At 40.4% G+C, this 14,243-nt stretch overlaps 1 protein-coding gene across 1 annotated transcript in view; it reads right to left on the reverse strand.

Moving 5' to 3' along the window:
- The window catches only part of LOC109912901 (A disintegrin and metalloproteinase with thrombospondin motifs 20-like), a 344,616-nt gene that overhangs the window by 289,862 nt on the left and 40,511 nt on the right, over window positions 1-14,243 (reverse strand). The gene's annotated exons all lie outside the window — the stretch shown is intronic.

Raw genomic sequence — 14,243 nt, forward strand, 5'->3', positions numbered from 1 at the left:
ATTAGTTAGAAGGAAGGAGGTTAATGAAGTAGCTGAAGATGCTACGAGATAGTGGAAGTCTAATTTCCTCCCCCAGATTATTGGTGGTACCACCATCATTGAGACCCCAATAGCAACATCCTGGGGATTTTCAATGACTAAATGCTGAGCTCTCCGATCAGCATGTCACTTCAGTGCTCCAAAAGAAGGAATGAAGAGGAGTCTCGGAGACATGGCTCAACACCTCAATGATTCTCCACATGGCTCATACTGAGAGTGCAACAGGACTTGCAGCATTCACATGCCAAGCACTTTTGGCAATGTGCTACCAGGGTTTTTATAGCAGGTATGGCTCCAGCTAGTCCCTGCCTTAGCTCAGTCCATCCGCTGCTGAAATCTTCATCTGTGCCATCATTGTGTCCAAGTTCATCTCTTCCAATGCAGCTGGTTTTTCTCCCATATTCTATCCTCTGTAAACTCAAGGACATGAAAAACTCTGCTGTCCATACCACATATAGCAAGTCTCACTCATCCCATTGCGCTTTGTTTTGCTGACCTACATTGATTCCCAGTCAGGCAAAATGTTGAACGTAACATCCGGATCCTTGTTTTCAAATCCCTTCCCAGCTTTGGGCCTCCCTACCTCCATAATCTCCTCTGTGATGTCGGTCCTCCTCTAACTCTAGCCTCTTGTGCATTCCCAAAGAGAATGGTCCTACTGGTGTTGGGCATGTCCTCAGCTGCCTCAAAACCAAGCTCTGGAATTCCCTCCTTATATGTATCTGCCTCACTTTTCTCCATTATGACATTCTTTGAAACCAACATCTTTGGCTATGATTTTGGGTCAGCTGTCCTCGTATTTCCTCATGTGGCTCGCTATTATACTTCGCTTCATAATGTTCCAGGGAAGCACCACAGGACCATTGTTTAATGAGATATACATGGCATTGTTGTTGCAGTGGTGTGATTTTCCTTTGACCCCCATCGACTTCAGTTTTTGACAGGATTTCTGACATTCATTGCCTGTGTTCATGTCAGGATGAAGACTTTAGTAAGACCTGAAGCTAAACACTACGAATAGACTCATGACTTCTCCACTGCTTCGGGATCAGACTAAAATAACAGTTCAAGCCATGTTTGGTGTCGAATACAATCTGCTCAGTCAGTGAGCAGACCCCACTAGCTTGGGACTAGTGTCCTGGAAAGCCGTATTTTAAAATGACCCTTTGTAAGTTTGGATTGGGCAGGAGTTGGTAAATCCAGTGGTCCATTTTCCCTGGCCCTGCACACCACTTCTTACCCAGATTGGTGGAGTTCAAATCAATCTCAGATTTTAATTCTAAACACAGTTAGAATTATTTTTCTACGACAAAACATTCATTCTAAAAGTTTATGTTATTTGATATTCAAACAACATTGGGTTTTAGAACTAAAGGAAGACCTGAGCTAACCACCCACTTGCCATGTTTCAGCTCCACTGCTACTATCATCTGTTCCTGTTCATTCATTATCTGTGACATTACCCGCTCCTCAAGCTCACTATCCCCAGGACAGATGGACTGTACTCATGCTTGCAATTGTGAATAAAGCAGGGTGAGGCGAGATGCTGAACTGTTGAAGAAGTTTGCACAGAAAACAAAGATGCATGAGAGTGCAAGCGGCAGGATGTCCTTTCAAACACCATCAGCCTGACAATATACCAAGTGTTGTCATATATTTGGATGTATATGTGAATTTTAAAATGAATAAAATCGGAAGGAGAACCGAACGCAAGAAGTTTTCCTGAATAGGGTGCCATCTGACTTCACCATGCGGTCTTTTTCCCAGGGTAGGGGACTCCAAAACTAGAGGACTTAGGTTTAAAGTGAGAGGGGGGAAAGACTTAAAAAGGGACCAAAGGGGCAGCCTTTTCATGCAAAGGGTGGTGCGTGTAAGGAATGAGCTGCCAGAGGAAGTGATGGGTTCTGGTACAATTACAACATTTAAAGAGGCATCTGGATGGGTACATGAATAGGAAGGGTTTAAGAGGGATATGGGCCCAATTCTGGCAAATAGAACTAGATTAATTTAGAATTATATGATGGTCAGCACGGACGAGTTGGACCGAAGAGTCTGTTTCCATGCTGAACATCTCTATGACTCTAGGATTGTAGATAAATGCTGCCAAAAATAAATTTGTGGCTACCCCTTGAAATGCTAGGAAAGTGATGGGTAATTATTATTTTACAGCTGAATGGCTAGTTACACCATTTTGGAGAATGTGACCATCTTTTTGGATGAGTGTTGTATATGAAGCCATGACCCAAAAATCATGATGTAGCATAGCTTATACAGTCAATCGGCAGCTTCCTTGATCAGTTGGTCCCTGGTTCTCCTGTATAGACCTCAAAAATCAACTGAAGTCAGTTTCACATCTTGCCATGTGAATCTAGGCACAGGAATACTGCCAACAGTGTACCATTCCAAATTATACAAGTGGAAGTGCTTGCCACTTCATCTTGCTTGCTTTCTCCCATTTTCACACACAATAAGAATGACAGCTTAAAGTGGCAGTAGTGTGCACAGAAGATGTGAGCTCACAGAGCGGGAGAAATCCAGCATCAGCTGACAATGGTGCAGCAATGGGCGAGTCATCAAAACGCCTTTTCATCAAACACAGAGGCTTTTTGTCACAACCACAATGTCTGCCCAACTCTATTGCCATTAAAGTAAACCTTACTGAGAGTACAAATACAGTATGGGTGCTCCACAAATAGAAATTTCTCTTGTGACTATTTCAACTTACATTGGTTTCACTTTATTTAAGTGTGCATCATAATTTGTTGAGACTAGCTCAGGCACAGGAGTACTGGCATGCTTCATGGTTGGCTCACATGAACGGCCGGAGGGGAGTTTGGGACATTTCCTTTACTGTGGACGAAACAATGTTGCGATTTTCCGTCGCTTGAGGAATGTCTTGTTCATGCCAGTGGTGTACTCACCGCACTGTAAGATGTGGCTGAAGTTGCTGACTCAGCTGGCTTATCTCCGCACCCTAAAGCCCATGGTCCCAGATCACTCTCGCCAAGAATGATCAAACTGCTGTAGATGAATTCAAAGCCTAGTAGCCAATACCCTGCGACAAACACACAATGTACAGAAATGATACTACCCTTTAGGATCCGCAGTGACATACCTTGACTGATTGTCCCTGCAGCGCTCTCACACCTTCCATTCAACACACCCAGGAGAGCCACTTCACTCCTCCATGTTCCTGACTTCACACTCTATCCTCAATGGAATCCCTCTTCCACACTCCAATACCCTGACCAACCATGCAGCAGTCATCTTAAGATGCTATCTTACAAATGGGACATGAAACTACCAGCTCCCTCAACGCAGCATCAAAGATCCCGTAGCTCTATTTCAAAAGAGAGAAGTGCAGAACTTGGCCAACAATTATACTTCCACCAACATTATTTTAGCAGATTGTCTGATCATTAATACAGTTTGTGGGACTGTGTTGTTACACAAGTTGGCCTTCGTGTTTCTGATGTTATGGCAGTGATGGAACTTCAGAAATTCTTTGTTTTATTCACTGTCAGTAAAGTAGTTTGGCACATCCTCAGCTTGTGCCCACCAGTGTTAAAAAGTAAGCATTTCCTTTTTAAAAAAAATCCACTTTTATAAATTTCAAAACTCGAGCTGGCAAAGTGGAATGATAAATTCAGCAACAGTGTGACAGTTAGGGTTGCAAGCCCACAAAGCATACAAGCCAACACTCCACTCCTTTTGTTGCGGTGTTAAACTAGATATCAGTGCTCTCATTCTTGCTTGACTCCAGGGTAGGATGGTTTGTGTTCTATCAACAAAATTAAAAGCATAACGATGCTGCAACTGCCAAGTGCCACAGGCAATGTATCAAGTGAACGCTCATCTGCAATGAGGTGCCAAAGATGCACAAAGCTAACTTAACTACATTATCTATGAGTCATTGCTCAGGACACAGGAACAACCGCATTTTGAGCTTCGAAGACTGGCAGATAACGTGCCTCTATGTACATATCCAGTGTATTTCTGTCCTGGGAAAAGACCCAAAGACAGTACGCATTCATGAGGAGAAAGCAGAAATTCAGCTTCCTGTGAAGGATATTTCCTTTTGTGTAATATCAGTCAAGCAAGTGCTGATCAATAGATAACAGCAAAAAAACTCCAGGAAAATATAACTTGCTCTCAACAACTTGTGTACCTAATAAAACGTTTCTGTCAGCAAAAGCAAAAATTAAATCCACAATTAAAACTTTCTGAAAACTATAATTGGACAAATCAATACAGTTTTTAAGATTTTTTTTCTCTTCTTTTTTTCACAGCTTGAAAAGAAATTTTGATATAATCTTTACCTGAATACTGTGCTTCAGGACTTTCTTCAAGCAATTTTAAGGGAAATAACCAAATGATTTCAAAGAATCTCCACAGTGTGGAAGCAGGCCATTCAGCCCATTGAGTCCACACCAACATTCTAAAGACCATCCCACCCAAACAATCAGCTTACCATATCCCTGTATTTCTTAGAATCCCTACAGTGTGGAAACAGGACCTTCTGCGCAACAAGTCCACATCAACCCTCCAAACAGCATCCCACCCAGACCCATCCCCTTACCCCTGCATTTCCCATGGCTAATGCACCTAACCTACACACCCCTGGACACTATGGGCAATTTAGCATCGCCAATCCAACTAATTTGCACATCTTTGGACTGTGGGAGGAAACCAGAGCACCCAGAGGAAACCCACACAGACACGGGGAGAATGTGCAAACTCCACACAGACAGTCACTCGAGGGTGGAATCGAACCCAAGTCCTTGGCACTGTGAGGTAGCAGTGCTAACCACTGAGCCACTGTGCTACCCTAAATTTGTAACAGTGTGAGAGAAATGCTACTGATGCATCTGTGGAGACTGTGCAGACAGTATCCTCTCAGTGAGACTGGAAGATCAGCTTTGGACAGCAATATTAACTCTAAATTTTGGCTTTTAGACAAGCTAACACCTCGAAGTAAAAACAGTTGTGAAAAGACATGAAGAATATTAAATGGGTAAATTTAACCTTGCTCGTTTGAAGTATCTAATCTTTCAGAATTTTAATTTTTGTTTAAGATCTTATTTTAGATACAGAAATCATGTTATGGTGAAATAAGGTGATGTATTTTAGCATTGATTGATCAGTATCAAATTTGTTGATGTAGAGTTTCACATAAGGGTTTGGCACAGCTTTTGAGAGAGATTGACATCTGGCTTTTCATTATAAAAGCATGATATAAGGAACACAACTGGTGTGTAAGTAAATTGCAGATTTAACAATACTTAATGTTTAATTATTCAATTTGCCTAATAATATTTAGATTTATTTTTAGAAGCACAAAAGCTTTCAGAAGTTTAAGATGGTGATAAAATGGTGATAAAGGTAAAATGAGAAAGCTGGGAAATCAAGTGCTCTTTATTACTGTGGAGATTATCAGGTACAATTGTTCATGACCCCAGTTTAAAAACACAAATAAAGATAGAGACACTTTTTAGTTTTCTTCAAATGAATTTTGATCACTGATTGGCCTTTCTTTTTAACACCTTTTATTTCACCTGAGGAGAAGCTGCTGCCTTCACGAGAATGACTATCCCACAAAAGGACAAGAGGAGAAAATATAAATGGGGTTAGGATTGAAATATCCAGCATTGTGCACTGTCTGGGTCCATTCCCTTCTCATGCGGACGGGGAGAACGTGCAAACTCCACATAAACAGACAGTCACTCGAGGCTGGAATTGAACCTGGGTCTTTCATGCTGTGAGGCAGCAGCACTAGCCACTGAGACACCACGCAATCCTACCCAAGTCACCTAATGCTACACTTGACCTCTGTAATGGAAGATTCCATTCCACTATTCTTTCAAACTCCATGGGGTTTAACCACAACCCACTTAACATTTTCCTCATAAGAAGACTCCTTCATCCCAGGAATCTGCCTAGTGAACCTTGTCTGAACTGCTTCCAATGTAAGTATTCCCTTCCATAAGAAAGTCATGGAGTCAGAGATATACAGCATGGAAACAGATCCTTCAGTCCAACTTGTCTATGTCCACTGGATATCCTAATTAAATAGAGTCATATTTGCCAGCATTTAGCCCATATCCTTCTAAACCCTTCCTATTCACGTACCCATCCAGATGCATTTTAAAATGTTGTAATTGTACCAGCCTCCACCACCTCCTAGCTTATTCCATGCACACACCACCTTCTGCGTGACAAAGCTGTCCCTTTAGGGCCCTTTTAAATCTTTCCCCTCTCACTTTAAACCTATGCCCTCTAGTTTTGGACTCTCCTACCCTGGGGAAAAGACCTTGGCTATTCAACCTATCCATGCCCCTCATGATTTTATAAACCTCTATAAAGGTCACCTCTCAACCTCCGACGCATCAGGGAAAACAACCCCAGCCTATTCAGCGTCTCCCTATAGCTCAAACCCTCCAACCCTGGCAACATCCTTGTAAATCGTTTCTGAACCCTTACAAGTTTCTTAACATCTTTGCAAAGCAGAGAGACCAGAATTGAACGCAATATACTAAAAGTAGCCTCACCAATGTCTATACAGTCACAATATGACATCCCAACTCCTATACTCAAAGTATACTGCAACCACACAGTAGCCCAGGTGTTGGGTCACCAATATCCTGTAACTGTTATGGCAAAGCCTTTCTACTTTACAATCCATCTGCCTTGTAATAAAGATCACCAACTTGTCTTCCCAATTACAGCACTTGCTGTCCCTGCATGCTAACATCTTGCGCTTTGCTGCCACAGGGACACACAAATCCCTCTGAATTCCAGCACTTACATTCTCTCTCTCTCTCTCCATTTAAATAATATTTTTTCTATTCTTCCTGCATGAATGCACAACATCACATTTTCCCATATTTGTCAACTCACTTAACCTATAATTATCCTGGTGTGTGTTCCTCACAACTTGCATCTTTACATTTGTATTGTCAGACTTGACCCAAGTCAGCAAAATAGATCATAAATAATTGTGACTTCAGGCCTGATTCCAATGGTACCCCATTCATCACAGTTTGCAACCTCAAAAGAATCCATTTGTACAAACGTGGCTTGAAAACTGCCCTTACAGTCTTATCTCAAAGTAAGTATTTTATTTTCTGTAAATCTCAAAGTACAATCAGTATAAAGGATTTTTTTTCCTGTCAGTCAGGATAATTTTAGCGGTTGTAATTGATTCCCTCCCTTTTCCCATTGCCGCCCATGACTGGTATCGCACTTGGTGAGGGGGCAAGTAATGCATATAAATAACAAATAACTGAGACAAAGAAACAAAGATCTGATCCTATTAACTTTTAAGGTATGGCATGAATTTGTTTGCAGTAATTCAAGTTGGAGTGATCTTTAGCTCCTAAGGTCTAACCATCTTAATTCCAAGCCTCTAAATGTGATTCAAGTGGTGTAACTGTTCTGATGTTAAAGAAACTGAAATGGATGAAAACCTGCAAGATGGTCCTCTAGGCAAGATTAAAAGCGACATAGATAAGGTTAAAGTCATTACATTTATAACACATATGCCATATGGGCTGCTTGCTTGGAAACCAAGAAGTTGGCAGAGATGAGATTATCGGCTTGTTTAAAAAAAAAAGAAAGTAACTGCGGATGCTGTAAATCAGAAATTGCTGGAAAACTCAGCAGGTCCGGCAGCATCTGTGGAGAGAAATCAGAGTTAATGTTTCAGGTCCCATAACACTTCCTCAGAGCCGAACTGAAGAAGGGTCACTGAGTGACCTGCTGAGTTTTTCCAGCAACTTCTGTTTTTGTTATTGTCTTGATTGTTGTGCAAGGTTGAGAAGACAGAGGCCAAGCTATGCAAGATAATCAGAAGAATGTGATGAGATTGCAGAGACAGAACTGACCAATTCCCCGGGCCTTGAGAAGGCAGGCTAAGCCTATCCAAAGCTGATCATGTGGGTAGGAAGTCCTGAGAGGGGTACAAGGAAATGTGCCCTGATGTGATAGCTAACTTGCTGAGGATGAAGTTAGCATATCAATTACTTGGAGAATGAAAGGACAGAATTGATTACTTCCTGTATTGCAACTTTGGGAGAAGCCTAGGTAAACCTTGCAAATGTTGACATGCAAGTATTGGACTTATTCAGTATAAATTTCTTTTTAAGTGCCAAATAAATGTATTATGTGCAAACAATAACTTGGCAACCTGGAGTTATTATTACCCAGAGGAAACTGCCAAATCAAAAAAGGGCATATTAACTTACAAAATGTCTTATTTTAGTAGGTTACAAATAGATTTTGTTTTGAGTTAGTGGCACTGCACCAAGATCAAGGGCAGCAGATGGGATGAATGTCAACAGCTAATCCTTGAAAACTAAATAAAGAGTGAACCATCTGGCATAGAACTGACAATGCTAACAGCATTCTTAACTTAGCCCACGAGGAAGTCAGCTGACTGCAAAAACCCGAACGACCTGATGTGACTGTCACCTGAGACACCTGAAGTCCCACAGTAAGGCACCAGCTACAGCTTTATACATTAGTTAGAACAGCACTGCTAATATAGTGTATAAGGCTCCCCATGACGTCTTTTGTTGTAGTTAGTTGAGTACGCAAACTTAGCAAACTATACATTTTTAATCGTCTATTTGTGACACAGCTATGATGAGAGCAATATATTATCCTCATTAGCTCAAGATAGACTTTTATAAGTGGCAAATAATTGACAATTTTACACTGCTATGAAACTTTTCCAGACATTGAGTGTAACCATGTTTACATTAATACCTTTAAAACAGCCACTCCATTACAATGAGACATGGTGTGAGATGAGAAACTCCCCTCCAGTATAAGAGCAGGCACACATTTATACTGTGCTGATCACATTCCAGTGAAGCAGTTGATATTAGTGGGAGGGAAGGACTAACTTTTAGCTTTTAATAAAGTGAATCTCTGCTGGATTCTCTCCATCTGCATTTGACAGTTATAAATGAGACAGAAGGAAAAAGGAGGCAATAGATAAGAGGGATGAATACAAAAATACTCTCATACTCTGTTATCTAAATGCTTTTTTTTAGCGTGGTAAAATGTACGCCATCTGCTCTTAAACCTGTCAATTTTGCAACTCCTACTAAACATCTTCAGAAGGAGTTCTGAAATATTCTAACACAGTTTGAAAAGAACATGAAGGCTACACTTGGTGGGAAATGCTGTCAGATGCTGTCGTGGATGAGGCCTCACCTCATGTATTTTACAGATAGTCTGAATCATATTGCCACTTTACACAGAATTACAGCGATAATTTTTGATTCCATGATGACACACACATTCCACAACAATATGAAAGTGACCGTATAGGTATACTTCAGCAGCCAAATGTCTGTCCACACGTTACTTTCTTCAAACTGTATTGCTGACTTTGCAATTTGATCTGAATTGAGACACTGAGATTTTCCAGCACTTAAACATTGCTTGCTCTGTCTAAGAGGGTCAATCCATTTTTAAGTTTATTTTTACTTTCCAGCCAAATTAGTACAGTCTCCCAAAATAAACTGTGTATTTCTGGCCTGGCATTAGAATGCCTTGTATAACTGCAGCACTGTAATTTTACATCTCATAGCCTTCCAGTAAATACATACCATACATCATTCTTAGATTTCAAAGTTCACACCCATCCAGAACGCAGACTTACAAATTAGGCATAAATAGATGATATTCTGGACATGAAATTAATGGCTGGGAAAGATATTTGCATCACAACAGTGTCAAGCAACGACCAGAGAGAATCTAACCATTGTCATTTGACAATCAAAGGCATTACTATTACAGAATTTCACACCCCCACCACTAGCTTTTCAATATCCTGGAAGGTAACCATCGACCAGAAACTGAACCATACTAGCCATATAAATACTATGGCTACAAGTGCAGGTCAGGAGCTGGCACATTTGCGAGTGTAACTCATTTCCTGACTTCTCAAAAGCTTATCTAAAAGGCACAAATCACATTGTATGGAATACTTGCCACTTGCCTGGATAAGTGCGACTCCAACATCACTCAAGAAGCTTGACACCATTCAGGACAAATCATCCCCTTGTTTGGTACCCAGCTAACACCTTCAATATTCACTCCTTTCACCACCAACTCACACTACGTGTCCCTCTACAAGATTCACTGCAGTAACTCAGAGCTCCTTCAACAGCATTTCCCACACTCAAAAATACATCTACTACCTGAAGGACAAGGGCAGATGATGTATGGGAATGCCACCAGCTACAAGATTCCCTCCAAGTCACTCACCATACTGCTGACTTACAATTATATTGGCTTGCCTTCAGTGCCACTGGCTCAAAATCCTGGAATCCCCTTCTTAACAGACCCCAAGGACCACAGCAGTTCAAGAAGACAACTCACCACCACCTTCTTTAGGCCAATTTGGATTGGGAAATAAATGCTGACTCAGACAGTGAAGCCCCCATTGTTTGAATAAGTGCCACTATTAGAAATAATTGCATCAGTAATACTTAATAACACTGATCAAGTAACTTAATTTTTAAGTCGATTTACAGTCAAATTTATGAAAGATGAGTGGCAATTATTGAGAATATGGACTTGATGCAATATTTGCCTTAGGTTTCTTCCAAAATTTGACACGGCTTTTATTAAAAGCAACTGAGTGAACATCATGCCACATGGAACCAAACAGCACCGAACAAGGCTACCCAATGCATTGTGGATGATGCAGCTCTTAGAAAGAGAGTTATCTAATTACTCACAGCACTCTCTACTCTTCCTCTTGTGTCATCACGCATTCATTCTGTACTATGGGGATGAGCTAAGAAATGCTAAGCAGCAGAAGTGAGTTAAGAAGAAAAGTCCCAGAATTGATACAATAATTGTCGCTCTTTCCACAGATTCTGCCTAAGCTGCTGATTCTTCACAGTTTCTTTTGCACATAGTAAAGTCTGCTTTCCGACAAAATGGATATAATTCAGAATGAAGTATTTTGTGATGACTTAGCAAGAAGGCTTGGTACAAGTGGACAGAATGGCTAGAAAGAAATAGAATGAAGATTTGGGCAGGCAGATACTCCAACACAGTACTGTGGGCGTGTATAGAACCCTACAGTGTGGAAGCAGGCCATTCGAATCCCCACCTGACCCTCCAAAGAGCATCCGACCCAGAACAATTTCTATGAACCTCCAATGAATCATCAACATTAACTCTTTCAAAACAACTACTTTATACAACAGAGGAGCTGTCTTTCAACACGAAATGTTAACTAGGGCTCCATCTCTCCTCTCTGATAAACACAAAACACCCCACAGCAATATTTTAAAGAGCAAGTGAACTCTCCCTGGCACCTTAACCAATATTTCCTTCTCAACTAATATCACTGAAGCAGTCCATCTGGTTCGTATTTATTGCAGCATGTGAGATCTTATGCGATCTTTACTTCAAGTAAATACAGTTCAAAAAGCACATTATTGGCTCTAAAGTGTGTTGGAGGATCCTGAGGGCATGAAGGGTGCTACATAAATGCAAGTCTTTCTTCCTTTATTTACATTGTCTGTCAATTTGATAGACACACTTTTGGTTGGCCTCTTCTTAAAGGATATCCTGCAGCTAATAAACATCTTTCTTGTCTGCTCACATATCTGGATGCTGTTTCAACTCTGGCAAATATCACTCTCCAAGAAATTTGGAGATGGTTGTTGTGATGCTGGTGCCCTGTGATGGCAACCGTCTTGTTTGTACAATTTCTACAATAAACTCGATACAAACCTTATGGGTAAGTTCAACAATGATTTTAATGTTTACACCCAGCAACAGAGGTAGCCCACTTTAAGTAGAATTTGCAGCCTGAATGAGTTTCAAGGTGTGTGCCGTTTCTTTCTCCCATCAACATTAAACCTTTGCAGCCACAGCCCAGTTAAGGCCAGGATCATCTGTTGAACTTTCAAAATGTATGATGGTTGCAGTATCAGAATTATTTTGTAAATGCATGTTTGAAAGATTTCCCCACCACCTCCAGCACCCCCTCCAAATAAAAGTATTTGTCTGTTCTCAAATGTTCATTTAATTTATACTGCTCTCTGTCCCAACCAAAAAACAAAACCAAAAGAAAATTTGGTCAGCTCACTTCAAGTTTGCTCAGAGACAAGGCAATACTCACCAGGTGTTGGTATGTAGCAATAAAGCTGCAAAGTAGGTCATTACTGGTACCGCTAACCTGTACTGAGCTGACCTAACAATTAGGTTCATATTCATCTACTCGATACCAACTGAGCTCAAGAATAGCAACAATTTTTGTTAATGGGGAAGAATTGGTTTAAGATGCCTCACTTTTTCCAACTGAACAGAGTGGAACAGACCTTCAGAGAGAAAATCAAGTTATGATGGTAAAGTACAAAAAGTGGATTTGCCAATGTTTAGTTTTTCGCTCTTGGAAAAAATGCAACATATCAAGATATGATAATTCAATAAGGCATCCTATTCCGACACAATTGAATGACTTGTATCACATGTTGAATAGCAAATCAAAACTAATGTTGTGGATCATATCACCTGTTCTAAAACCATGAAGTAAAATTGAAACCCTCAGAGTTTCAAATAAATAAAAATAAAACACCATTGAACCAAAGTGTTAAATTATCTTTGCAGTTCCTCTTCAAAATTTTGCTGAACATTTTGAATTCTCTTTCCCACTGCTTGTTCGCTGTTATACCATTACAGCTGTTCATCCGATCAACCTTAGTCAGCTCTTCCCTCATGCCTACATAATTAGCTTTATGGAAGGCTGAGATTCTTGTTTGTGCTTGGAGTATGCCATTTTCAACCTAAAAGAATTTCGTTGTATTATTACTACTATTTCTCGGTGGATTTTATTTTAAACTGCACAACACTGGTTAGGCTGGACCTGCTGTATCGCATGTAGTTCTAGTCACCACACAAATTTTTGTGATTACAACTGGAATTTACAACCTTGATACCTCATGGGAGAATTGTATTTTTGAGGAAAGATTGGAAAGGTTAGGATTGTTTTCTATAGAAGCTGAGGGACATATTTAACTGGCATGTATAAAATTAAGAAGAATCTAGACAAAACAGATAGAAAGGTCCTCTTCCCCTTAGGATTTAGGGTAAAAGATGGATGGTTTATAGGGCATTTTATGATTTTTTTTTAAACCAAGAAAGTGATCTTAATTTGGAACTCATTGCCTTAAAAAGGGCGATAGAGGCAGAAACTCTATAACATTATGAAAGAACTTGGACATGTGCTTAAAGTGCTGGAATCTATAGCACAATGAGACAGAAACTGGAAAGCAGAATGAGGCTGAATGGCCAGTTCAGGTTTGATTGCCAAAAGCATTCCTTCTGAGCTGCAACTTGTTTCGATTTTATAACAATTTGCATTTATGTATCACTTCCAATACAGGAAAGCATCCCAAGAAGTTCCAGAGAGGTGCAAACAGACAACTGACAGAGCCAAAGAAGAAACCATTTGGACCAAATGATTGATTAGAGCTGAGATTTTGAAGTAGTATCTTAAAACCAGGAGCTACTTTCATTATCTCCGGTGTAAAGGCCTTATAACTAATCAATAACTGTCACCTCTGTGTGCATCTTTGAGACCAATTTGGCTGCCCAAGCATAAGAATCCCAAAGGGATCAATACTTGCACCAGCTCTATCCGACAGGGACAGCTGTCTCCTTCTACAAAGTTATAGCTGTTTGCCTATGACCTTACCCAGGCTTTCTTAGGCTCAACAGCTCCAAAACATTGAGAAAGTACTCACAAAACATTCGTTTCTCCAGAAGCCCACTTCAGAAAAATGGAACTTGAAGCAAACACTGCCGCATTGTCATTTGAACTTCCATCCTATGGAGACCAAGGAAAATTTTCAACTGCTGCTGTGGCGTGATTTGAACTTGTGCTTCCCTATCTCAATCCTCTGCATCTGAGCCTTTGGATTGCCACTGACTTCACCGCTGTCTACCCCCGATTGCTAACAGCAACATCAAACTATTAAGTGCTTCCCCGACTATATGTATTTAAAAATGAAAATGAGGAGAGAACTGGAGAATTTATTGGTGGGAATTCTAGAGCTTCAAAATGTTGAACAGAGGAAGTGAGTTGTGCAAGAGGCCAGAAGTGAAGGAATACAGATTTCACACAGTCTTAGAGAGGTTTCAAAAATGGGTACGAGTACCAAGCTTAAATC

This window comes from Rhincodon typus, chromosome 18 (assembly GCF_021869965.1).
Source record: "Rhincodon typus isolate 14 chromosome 18, sRhiTyp1.1, whole genome shotgun sequence".
NCBI lineage: Eukaryota > Metazoa > Chordata > Chondrichthyes > Orectolobiformes > Rhincodontidae > Rhincodon > Rhincodon typus.